Below are 12,711 nucleotides of genomic sequence, written 5' to 3'. Positions count from 1 at the left end.
ATAAGTATATTTTATGTACATACAATTCAAAGTAGATACTGCTCAATGGCATTTACTTTCTTCTAAAGAGGTGAACACTCTCCTTTTTAGCCTCTTATTTGTACCTCCAAAAGTCTTGCCACTGCTCCTTGGTGGTAAGTGATTATTTTCCAGCAGTAAACCCATGTATGGGTCATTTAGCCTTTAAAATGTTAACAAAACAATTAACATGCAGACACAGTAAGAAATTAATAGTGCTCCCAATACCATCTAATCAGCCTACATACTTGCAATAACTAGATTCACTTGTGAGCAGTGGCTGTCAGGGGTAGTTAAGTTTCCTGTTAGGAATAACCAGATGCTTTTAAATGGTAGGAGAAATTCCTGTGTCAATGTGATGTTGCCAAATCTCCAGGTTGCCTATAAACATCTGATGCCCTGCAAATGGCCATAAAGTGTGCATAGCACTCATCTAATGCGAGTCCAGAAATGGCAGTGAACCCATGGAAGATATCCATATGTATCAACTTTAAATGTATAATTGCAGGCAAATAAATTCCAAAAACTAATTTCTAAATGTCTCATGTACCACTGGGCATTTGTGAGGACCAGGCAACTGTTGGAATCAGCGCTGAGGAGGTGGATAAGGTGGGGATGAAATGGAAGTCACCAAAGGAATTTGGGACTTGACTCCTAGAAATGAAGTTTTTCCCTTTGCAATCCCTAACACATTAGACAGCAGAAACTACAAAGCACAAACTCAGCAGCGTGATGAATAAGAAAGGTGCAATCACAAAACTCGTTATTCAAGGTAACACATGCTTATGGCAGATATAAGTCCTAACTGGGAACCATTCCTAATTATGAAGTCTTTCATAAAGATTGCCACAAACTTCATCCAGGTTTTTCAATTCAGCTCTGAAAAACATAGACACATCTGCTTTTAACCACTCTGAGAATCAGACTTCCTATTCCCCATCCCACCTATGTTCCTGAATTGGACATGGCTAGAGGCATGCTGGCATTTCATCTGAATTTATACTATTTTCTTTCCATATTGCCCTACTGGAAACACTACTAAGCTCAACCTAAGTTAGACTAGATACCGTGAATGGGTCCATACCCAGTATCTTCTGACTGCTTGTGTTGCATTAATGATAATATATTCCCTTCCTGACCACAAGCTGACAAAGCTGAAACTTTTAAAGAACTTTTAAATCAAAACAGTAGAAAATTTTACAAAGTCAAGAAAGAAATCAAACTAAGAAAAATGTTCATTTATGCATACTAATGATGTCACTGATTTCAACCTTCAAATTTTGAACAAATATTAATATCAATTAATAATGCATGCCATTTACAGAGCTCTTTTCATCTTGAAAGAGCTTCATAAACATTGACTAATTAAATTGTCCAATCATTTTCATTGTCATTTTATATATATATATAAATTTGGGGTCCAGGGAGGGAAATGCCATTAGATTCCTAGGGACTTGTGTACCACAAAGGCGAGAGCAGAAAACTGGTTTTAATTTATGCTCAAGCTGCTTCTTTCTCCTCATGACTGTTTTTATTCTTAAGAGAAGCTCCCAATCAGGCCAGATGACCAGCAGAAGACATTCCTGTTGCAATGGCACCAAAATCTTTCCAAAGTTGTTCCAGTGCATAAGATCAAAATTATCTATCTGAAACTGATTTTATGCCTTTGCCCTGTGACCTCTCTGGGTTTTTTGGGGGGATTTTTTTTGTTTGTTTAACGGCAAAGATCTCCAAATTAATTTGAAACATTTTAGCAGTTGGACAAATATCCTGTATGGCTGTAACTATTCAAAAAAATCTCCCTTTTTCACTGGTGCAAACTTTTAAGTCTTTTTTTAAGTCTTTTAACTCAAAATATTATCACTCTTGCCTCTTTTTCATATATAGAAGAGTCTAACCTTTTTCATATATAGAGTCTAACCTAGCAATGCAACTCTTCAGGGCTATTAGGAAACTCCCGTAAACAAAGTGCATGAATCCTTGATGGGATATGGTATTTATCAACCAAAATCATGTTTCTTGCAGTCTTGAGAATAGAGCTTATCATTCCTGTGCAATTTAAATACTTTATATAAGTGAGTAATTTTACATATATTTAGGCTAGAAAGTTGTTGAAATGCTTATACAACCTCTTACAGGATCTTTTTTTCAGTGTGACAAAGGATTTTCAGCTGAATTATAGGTAACAATGATGATACTGTTGGACAAGTTTTATCAAAGATCATTACAGTCACTAAAAATACCATAAAAATTCACATGTTCCATCCTTGTGTAAAGTTGTTAATCAAAACTAGAGATACTAAGCTGCATCAGTCTAATGGCTATGAAATCTCACAGACTTTTACACCCTCAGGAATGATTTATCTTGATAACAATCTCCAGGTAGGAATGGTTATATTACTGACATTACATGAGATGTAAATTCTATGAATTCTGAAAAATATCTGTGACCTATTTATGGATATGCTGAGATATACATCAGCATTAAAATTTAAAAAATTGACATATGGGAATGACATGATCTGGCTTATTCTTCAGGATAATTTATTATTTAATTTAATATAATTTTCAATAATTTTATTAGACTCAGTGATACATTTCTAGTTTGTGAATATGTAGACATCATATCACAGTTTCATAGAATCAGGGCTTTAACAAATGTCCTTGCCTAAATTTCACAGATCATAAAACTCTTGATGGTTTATTAGTTTCTGCATATTTTCCATATAAACAGACTATGAACACGTTATATTTTAATACTGCCGTTAAGAAAATATTACTTTTATAGTGCTAGACACACTTGGAGTAACCCAACTTACTTTACATATTTATGAGGCATTCTTAGTTAAAATAGCGATACCTAAACCTAGACATTAACAGATGCTTTAATTAAGATGGGAATATTATCAAGGATGACAAATAAATTACCTGTTTTTCTCCAAGAACTCGAGAAGCATTCATTTTGATAACCAGCAGTTCTGGTTATACGTGTTCTTGCAGCGACTACAGCCTCCAATGACAGAACACAACCTTTTGTGTCAGATGATGTGCAAATAGGTACCAATATGCAATAAAGGTATAGCACTTGTCTTGGGAAGTCACCAGTAGTATATAGGAGACCAATCCAACAAAAGTAAGTAACACATTGTCCTCTTCAGCTGCAGACTGAGCAAGTGGTTTCGGGTAAGTATCTCCCTGGAAAAATGGTGTCCTATAACATCATCACACAGGATGCAAAGTCCTGCTCCATCATCACAAACCAGAACTGCATTAGGGGTTCAGATAAAATCATAGAATTATAGAATGGTTTGGGTTGGAAAGGATCTTAAAGACCATCCAGTCCCAATCCCTCTGACATGGGCAGGGACATCTCCCACTTGACCAGGTTGCTCAAAGTCTGTTCAACCTGTCCTGAAGCACTTCCAGGCAGGGGACAACTACGATTTCTCTGGGCAACCTGTGCCAGTGCCTCAGCATCCTCATAGTAAATAAATATTTCCTAATATCTAACATAATCTACCCTCTTTCAATTTGAAACTGTTACCCCTTGTCCTATCGCTACACCCCCTGATAAAGTGTCCCTGCCCATCTTTTCTGATGTTTCCCTGATCAAACCTTGATGCAATGCAGCACCTGATATCACTGTGTGTTCTGATCTAGAGAAAAGAACACATCCTGCCGTAGCAGTAACTAGAAGTTTGCTACTGTGGTTCATATGAAAAATGCACCATTTTGAGCAATAATTTTTACTGAAGATAGAACGAAAATTAATTGGGAATGAGAGGGTGCAACATGGCCGAGTGTCGCTGTCAAAGTGTGGGTTGCAGAAAAGCTGCAGCGAAGGAAAAGGAAACTGCTAACACACAAAGGCAGAATGCTGCTTTTGGATAATGAGAGATTTCAGGAACTTCTTGCTTTTTCTCTCTGTATCCTGGCACTGCTTTCAGAGCTTTCCTTCTTCTATATATCCTATATGTTCATATCAGCCAGAGAATGCCATGGTAACGTTTCCTCTGAATGCCACTGCATCACTACCACCCCTAGAAACATTCTCATTCACCATCCCTGACTGTTCAGCCCCCAGATTTCAACATATATTGAATCTGACTGCCTACTTCCAACACATAAAGAAAAGCAATCTCATACCCAAATATCTGTCCCACCCACCAGCACTTCCCGTAATTTCTGTATTTAAGGTTTCGGTTTTCCATTGCTGTCTTCCAAACAGAAAAATTATAAATGTTATTTAATAGTGTTTTTATTGTGGAAAATATTATATAACATTTATTATGGGGTAGCTTTAGTAGGTGTCAGAGGATTTCATACAGGAGAGCCTGCACATAAAAAATATATTTTTTGCTGGTTACAATCCACTGATTTAAACAAAGACACAATTGCCCAAAAGATTTGCAAAATCAAGCTTTTAATGGCCATTGGATTATTTTCAGTGGTGGATGAGTTCCTGAAAAGTGTACATTCCGCAGTCATATTCACTTTAAGAACTTTGACCTTTTCCTTTGCCAACACATCTCCCTACAGCAGCTCAGTCAGATGGGCTATGTCCCTTTACCTTTGTGACATGAACAGGGAGAATGAAGATTCCCAGCAACCAGAAGATACTGTGTAGGAGCGAATCTGTTTACTAATGTGAAATGAAGCTATTCCATCAATTTCAGTGACACTTCTGCCTTTTACAAAAGCAGGGAACTTCGCCAAGAAAGCCTTCCGTGATCTGAAAGCAACTGCACAACTTGTCCTCTGGAAGCAAGGAAGAAGATCCCCTATCCCCTAACAATACATAAGAGGCAAACCATCTTCTCCATGCGTGTCAGTGAGTGGTTGACAAAGTCTCCAGCATTGATTTTCTTACCAGAAATTGGAAACCTATCACTCTCAGCACTCGCTCTTGTCTTGACTCCCAGTGCAGCTCCAAGTGAGCCAAGGCAAAATCCACACAACCATCAAAGGACAAACGTTCACTTTCTGTTTGATGACATCTGAGTGAAAGCTCTTTAGGAAAAATTTCTATCTCTTCTGCTGAGAAAGGATTTTCTTCTTAAACCTTTATGGATTTCAGCTCAAAAGACACTTAGATTTAATAGTTAGGAAATTTTACTGAGATGTTTACTATTGTAATGTCCAAAAGGTTCTTTCAACGTTTTAGGTTCTTCACTTAAAAATTAAATGTGATCCTAATTTTATTTATTAAATAAAATTTTTTTACAAGAGCATATGGTGATAGGACAGAGGGCAACAGTTTTAAATCAGAGCAGAGTAGATTTAGATTAGACATTCGGAAAAGGCTCTTTACTATGAGGGTGGTGAGCCACTGGCACCGGTTGCCCAGGGAAGTTGTGAATGCCTCATCCCTGGAAGTGATCAAGACTAGGCTGGATGGGGCTTTGAGCAACCTGGTCTAGTGGGAGGTGGCCCTGCCCATGTCAGGGGTGTTGGAACTAGACGATCTTTAAGGCTCCTTACAACTCAAACCATTCTATGATTCTATAAATATAACCTTGCTTGAATGTGAGAATAAATCCATACAGAAATGGGGCCATCTCTGAGACTCTCCTTCCCATTTGTTCCTATTATATATCCTACATCGTTCTGGTGGAAACAGCAACACAGAAAGGCAAAATGTATGCAAAACACCAAAGACTGGATTCCAGAGAATTAGTGACAGATACTCCTCTGGTAAATTGGAGAGCTTTAGTGCTTAATTCATACTGAAAGAATCAGAACAAGTGGTTTCAGACCACATGTATCACTGTCAGTGGATCACAGATAGTATCACTAATATGAGGCCTGTAAGTAGTTTCTGTTGTATGGGTGCAGAGTAACATCTGTTTGGGCACTAGATAGGATTGTCTGAAACTTGTGAAATAGGTAAGAATATACGTGAAGGGAATGTCTATACTGGGACAACTCCACAACTGCCATATCTAAACATCCTTTATTCCGGCTACGTTTGCATCAGGAAGTTAAATGGGGCTCATGCCCGCACAAGCACATGCCTACTGTTCAGTTGTTAAATGACCAGTCTGGTTGTGGCAAACCAGAATTCTCCCAGGCAGTCTGGGCATGATCTGGGAGTTAGTATGGGTCACAGATCCCTTCCAACAAAGTCTGGACATGGCCTTCCTGTCTCAGTAAGGTAAGAGACCTTAGCTCTATAGATGCAAGCTATGTTATGTCAGGAAATGGCTTGTGGCCTTCTTCATTTGTTTATTAATATACCAACCTCTTAGCATCTGCTCAGATCATAATAAAAAAGAAAACGTGCCCTGATGTATATTCCAGCATGCGTGAAATCATTCACACTCAGAAATTCCTCTTGGTGCCTAGCTGGAGAGCAAAGCACACAAAGATCCCAGCTGGGAACACAAAGCCTCAACCAGTGATGAAACAAGCTCCTCTCTTTCCTTGAAATATGATGGAAATCCATTTTTATACTCATGAAGGAGAACTCTAATCTTTAAATCACATCTCTGTGACAACAAAATCCTGAAACCCTCCTTATTCTCCTGTTATGACCACTTAACCTCACTTCTGCAGTCTAATCCCTGCAAACTATCCCAACCCATGTGGCTGGGACTGAGAGGGTATGAGGTGTAATTAGTGACCCACTAGGATCAACGAAAGTGCCAAACCGCTAGGAACAGAAAGGCAGAGGAGATGGCTAGATCCATCAAGAAAGTGCAGTTTATATTACAAACCTGTGGTGCAGACAGGCAAAACGGAAAAGAAAGAGAGAAAGTTGTATGGCCACAACAACAGAGAAAATTCAGACCAAACGCTTGGCCTTACAGGAATGCAGGGCACACAAGTGATGTACAGACATTGGATGGACTATGGCATTCTCTGCCTTTCGTGTAGCAAGGTGGAGGCACACAGGTCATAATTTAGACCCATGTTTCAATTTTCTGTAAAACCAAGTGGGAAATTCAGGATTAAGATTCTGATCTTGACCTAGAGCCACATTAATTGTTAAAAAAAAATAATAGACAGGAGTAAATGTATGAAAATCAGAACACTCACAGGTATAAGGTTCTGACAGTAAACAGAAATGTCTAATATTCTCTTTTACTTCAATCTAACAGCAAGACCAGATCTGAACTGCCTCAGTGCCAAGTCATTCCACCAATGCCAAGATGTACAGAAAAATTCAGCAAGGGCAAATACTCCTTTTCCAGTTGCTTCAAGTTCCAAAGTTTCAGTATTCAGACGGAAAATTGTCAAAATCAAGTTCATTTCCTCAGCGATATTTCAGCATTTTTATCTAAATGTGTAATATTGATCTCACTGGCATGCTTCCTTTCTATCTTTTCACAGGATCTTATTTTAAAAAAAGCTTGGAAATTTTAAAAAGCAAAAATTATGTCACATAATATTGTACTGAGCTTCCTGCTCTCCCCAGTTCACCATGGCGGCTGGAGTTGTTAATATCATACCACTGTTCCCTACCGATTGTGCAACATGTATCAGCTGTGAGAGAGGACAAATACTTTTCTACTAGTGATGGTGGCTACTTGTTGTATCCATAAATAATGGGACTGTAGGACTCTGCAGAGTTTTTCCCAGAGGCTCTCATCTTCTGGATTTTTGTCTTTCTCTGTCACAGCTGTCAATCTACTATCCTTGTCCAGTTCATCACTCTGTGCTCTTGTCAGGTTCTGGTCTTGTTGCCTTTTCTCACTCTCCTGAAGGCTTGAATCTTTCTCCCATTGTTTTCTTGCTGTCACTAAATGTCATTCATCTATTCTCCTCCAGCACCATCCTCTTTTTTCCAGTTCCTAGGCATGCCTAGCCCAAGTACAGAGGAACAGCATTGACACTAAGATAGTTCATGGACAACTGATTCCTTTCTTGTGAAAGTCTCCAGTCAGCCTTGTGGAGGCAATACAGTCTTTACAGACTTCTGATCTTTCTGTTTAGTCAGCATGAAGGTACTGGGCCCACTCTAAGCTGAGGGAAGTTCAGTGACTGCCAGGGCCACATTCCAATAGACTTTATCTGTACTTTTTATTTTTGCTGTGTGGGGACAAGGGCAAAACCTAGCTTAAGTCAGGTCCCAAATTCTCTGAGACTTAAAACAGAAGTAGAATATCAGCTATAATAGTAAGCTGAGAGGTTTCTGACATACAGAGTAATGAAAAGCTGTTTGGACATGTGATCTATGGACAACAAGGGCAGCAGACAATGTCTCACATGTGGAGATGGCCTCCTGAAAAGAGCGGAAGAGAGCTCACACTAGAATTTGAGAAGGAGCTACTTGACCTAGAGAAAAATGTCATATAATTCATCCCACTCTGGCTTTTGTTAGAGGGAAAACACCAACCACTACTAGGTCATTACAGCTGAAGTGGCAACAAAAGGGTTCATCTGCAGGGATTTATCTAACAGTCCCTGCTGTTTGATTTGGTTCCACTGAACTCACTGCTTGATGTACATCATAGAGCTTCCACATTCTCTCCTTTCATAGTTCCATGCTTTTGACCCTGCTTACCATAGGCAATTTTTCAACACACACATTGACGCGTGGCTTAATGATGGAACAGAGTTATCAATTAACAAAAAGTTCTTGTCTTTGAAGTCTTGTCAACCTCTGAAGGACATGCTTTTGCTCTGAGCCAAATGAACCTATGGAAGCATTTTATGGACCACTAACAAAATAGAAACTCTTTCAGAAAGCTGCAGCCTTGCAGTTCCAGATAAATAAATCATGTGGTCTCTATGAACATTCAGAAACTGAAGAAGGTATTCTGATTTATTGTAAGAGTTTTGACACCAACTAGAAATTTACTTGAAATTCATTCATTCTCTGAAACCAAACTTGAAGCTATTCTGAGAAGTATTCTCCCATGGATAAAAAAATGACAGCATAAAATATTGTCAGTTAGTTAACTACAGACTTCCATGAACATCATCATTACGACAGTTATTTGTCTCTACCTTCCTTGGTATAGAGAACTGCACTGATGGATAAAAGTGAGGAGACAATAAAGGTCTCAGAAAGCACGTCTCCAAAAGACTAATGCGTCCAATGTGCTCAGCAAAGATTCTGGTAGCCAAAACAACTGGCAAAAATGGGGTCTATAGAGTCAGCACTGGAGGTATAGACAAGGTCACAAGGGTTCAGTTGTTCAGATTGTTCTGCTTGGAGGAGCGAATAGAAGATGAACCAATCTAATGGCTTTAATACTGTCTGGAGTGCAGAATGGCCTCAGAAAGCCCTAGATTAAGAAGAAGGTATGTTTTCCTTTCTCCTCTCCGGTTATAAGAGTTCTTTAACCTCTTTCTCAATTGTCCTTTACTATAATAACGCTTTTATTTTATTCCTTACCTTCAAGGTTATTTCACTTAGTAGAAGGCACTATGCTCAGATTAGAAGCTTTTTATCCCTGCTGGTTCTAATTGTTTCCTTATTTTTCAAGGTATGCATTCTCTGTCTCTTCTAAGTTATTCTTTAGCCCTTCAACTTTAACACTCTTACATGTTCTGCACTCATGTACTTCCCGGACAGCAGGACTGTGTGACTCCCGGGCTCAGGAAAGGAATTCTTCTGGTTAATTGTGCTCTTCTGATTCTGATTTATTATTACCTTATTGAATGTTATTTTTACTAACCTGTCTTCAGAAGATAGTTGGTTACATAGCAAGGATGTTTAAAAGTTTAAAGATATCAGTAATTTATTTTTTTTTAATAAGCAACAAGGCAATTCAACTTTCTGCCACTTTTCACAAGTAACAGAAAATATTTTTTTCTAATTACCTTATAGATTAGAAGATCAGTCATTTTCCCAGGGCATTACAATCTTAGATTATAAATGAGGACCCTAAGACTTAAAAATAATGACCAGGCCAAGGCTGTACTTAAATTTCTTGTTCACTATACATGCACATTCTCCTAGGGGCATCTAGAAGAACTACTTTTTTCCAGTAGTAATAAAGTAGAGAAGACATTAGTAAATACTTAGAATTCCTGAATGCAATGTACTACCTTTCTAGTCCATAGCACATGATGGCTAATTACACCCATGGCTGAAGCTACAAACTGAAAGCACTTTTAGTGTACCCAAGTACAGATGATATTCCTAAGAAAGGAATTAAAAGGTTTATTTTAGCTCAGACGAGTCACGATGACCTCCATGTCAGTGGAGGGAGCTACCAACAATTCAAAATAGAGACCTTAATATACAGAATATTTGCAGAAATATTGCTTTGGGCATTTATCTACCTTTAGTTCTTGGTATGATACCGCGAGCACAAAAAAGAGGACCGATGTTAGACAAATGGAAGCAGCATAAGCAAAAGTCAGCATGGGAGGCATTATAGTGGTTTCATGCACTGTGAGAGGTTTTCAGCACATCTTTTGTAGTTTGTCAGGGAATGGATATTGAAAAAGAAAAGCTGATAAGATGAAGAAAGTGTGTTATTCTTATAAAGAACAGACTGAACTTCTAGACTTCCAAAAAACTACTTTAAATCTTTCCTGGTAATTTGTAAAAAGTAGGATAAAAATGACAGCTTGATTCTCAGGAGTTAACCAACAAACCCTAGCCACTGAAGATGTTGCATTGTGCTTTAAAACCTCTAAAGATTTCCTAATAATAATGGGGAAAAGTTCCATTTTTTACCAGTATTTCCACCTCCTACAAAATTTTCCAGCGTGTAGAAGATAAAAAAAAAAGGCTAATCAGCAGTATAAATTTTCTGAGCCTTTAATTTAAAAGGTCAGCCCTTAACAGGAAATGTACTGTAAAAATACCTATCTGGATATAACAAAGATCTACCTTTCTACATAATTACAATTTTTGTAACATCTAAGGACTTATTAAACTGTGTAAATACAAAGAGATTAGAACAGAGTCTTTTCTATCTTTCCTTACTATTATAATATTTGTCTAAGCTTCTTCCATAAAGAAGGAAAGAAATGCTTCAATTCTCTCTTCTTGTTCCCTGAGGAAAAGATTACAAAAATATAAGTGAAACAATAACATCTATCCTAATTCTACTCTCTTCTTTGTGGAAGAGGAAAAGAAGAAAAAAAATAATAAGAGAAGGGCTATCTCACTGTAATGATGTTCACTTATCCTGTTGAAAGTCAAATCATTTACATATGTGAACATAACTTTAAAATCGCGTTTGATAAACTTTAGTTAATGTTCTCCTAAAAGGTGTTTTTAAGTAGAACTAACTTTGATTTTCTTCCTTTCCAAGAACACAGCCCTTTCAAGTGGGACAAAATGCTTTATGTCTTTGCTTCCTATATAATATTGAGAGACTGAACAACTACGTTTAATGAGGTTTGTAATTGCAGGGAAAATGTAGGTTGGAACTGCAAGAATGGATGAATTCACAGAATCACAGAATCACAAAATGTTAGGGGTTGGAAGGGACCTCGAAAGATCATCTAGTCCACCCCCCCTGCCACAGTAGGGTCACCTAGGGTATTATAGAATCACAGAAGAGTTTCAGCTGGAAGAGATCTAGAAGATCATTGAGTCCAGCCTCTGTTCCAGCCCTATCAACCTACTAAATGATTCCCCTCAACGCAACATCCACCTATCTCTCAAACACCTCCAGGGACAATGACTCAACCACCTCCCTGGGCAGTCTGTTCCAATGGCTGACAACCCTTGCAGTAAAGAAACTCTTCGTAATATCTAACCTGAACCTCCTCTGGTGCAATTTGGATCCATTAGGTCACACAGGAACATGTCCAGGCAGGTTCCAGAGAAGGAGATTCCACAACCTCCCTGGGCAGCCTGTTCCAGTGCTCTGTGACCCTCAGAGTGAAAGGTTTTCCTAATGTTTGTGTGGAACCTCCTGTGCTCCGACTTGCACCTGTTGTCTTTCCTGAATGAGTGGTGAGGCACTGGAACAGGCTGCCCAGGGAAGTGGTGGAGTCACCAACCCTGGAGGTGTTTAAAAGAAAAGTAGATCTAGCACTTGAGGCTATGGTGTAGTGGTTAGGTATGCTGGGATGAAGGTTGGACTAGATGATCTTCAGAGGTCCCTTCCAACCCCTAACATTCTGTGATTCTGTGATTCTGTGATTCTGTTGCCCCTTGTCCTATAACCGGACATCACTGAGAAGAGCCAGAGCAAGTGGATAACACATTAAATAATAGTTTTCATTTTATCTATTCTAAATAAAATTCAGAGGCTAAATAACAGTCTGCAGAAAGATAATAGAGAAGCAATGGGAACATTTTGCATGAGTGAACTGTTCCCCATTCCCTTGATCCCACAGCAGCAGCCCTCTCCCATTTCATACCCATAAACACAGAACAAGTCCTTCCTTGAGCATGAAGTAAGTAGCAAAAGTTCACCATGCTAGGAAATCTTAGAAGATCTTTACTTGTGTCCTTCAGGTATGGATCATTAGCTCAGTTATAATTCAGACAAGTTCTGTAGTATGCAATTTGGGAAAGTCCTCCAGGTAACTAGCAACGCATGTGTCATTCATTTTCTCCTTTCTCAGCTCCCAATAATTCACAGCTCCTGCAGTTCCCTTACCACCTACATTGTCCCTTCTGTAACACATTTACAAAATGTATTAAAAAAAACCATTCTTGGAGTTTAATTTCTTTATTCCACTGCTGATACTTCTTCTATGTCACAGTTAAAAGTTTTCCGAACCTCGGATCTGCCTGCTCTGTCCAGACATTAGCTTTTCCTCCTTGGGTAC

The 12,711-nt window shown here is 38.5% G+C and overlaps 1 protein-coding gene across 1 annotated transcript in view; it reads right to left on the bottom strand.

Moving 5' to 3' along the window:
- The window catches only part of LOC104277217, a gene marked incomplete at its 3' end in the record, with an annotated part of 319,342 nt that overhangs the window by 163,602 nt on the left and 143,029 nt on the right, over window positions 1-12,711 (bottom strand). The window lies entirely within an intron of this gene.

The sequence above is a fragment of the Apaloderma vittatum genome, unplaced genomic scaffold (genome assembly GCF_000703405.1).
Source record: "Apaloderma vittatum isolate BGI_N311 unplaced genomic scaffold, ASM70340v1 scaffold117, whole genome shotgun sequence".
NCBI lineage: Eukaryota > Metazoa > Chordata > Aves > Trogoniformes > Trogonidae > Apaloderma > Apaloderma vittatum.
The sequence above is the reverse complement of the archived record's forward strand: the minus strand, read 5'-3'. Positions and strand labels throughout refer to the sequence as shown.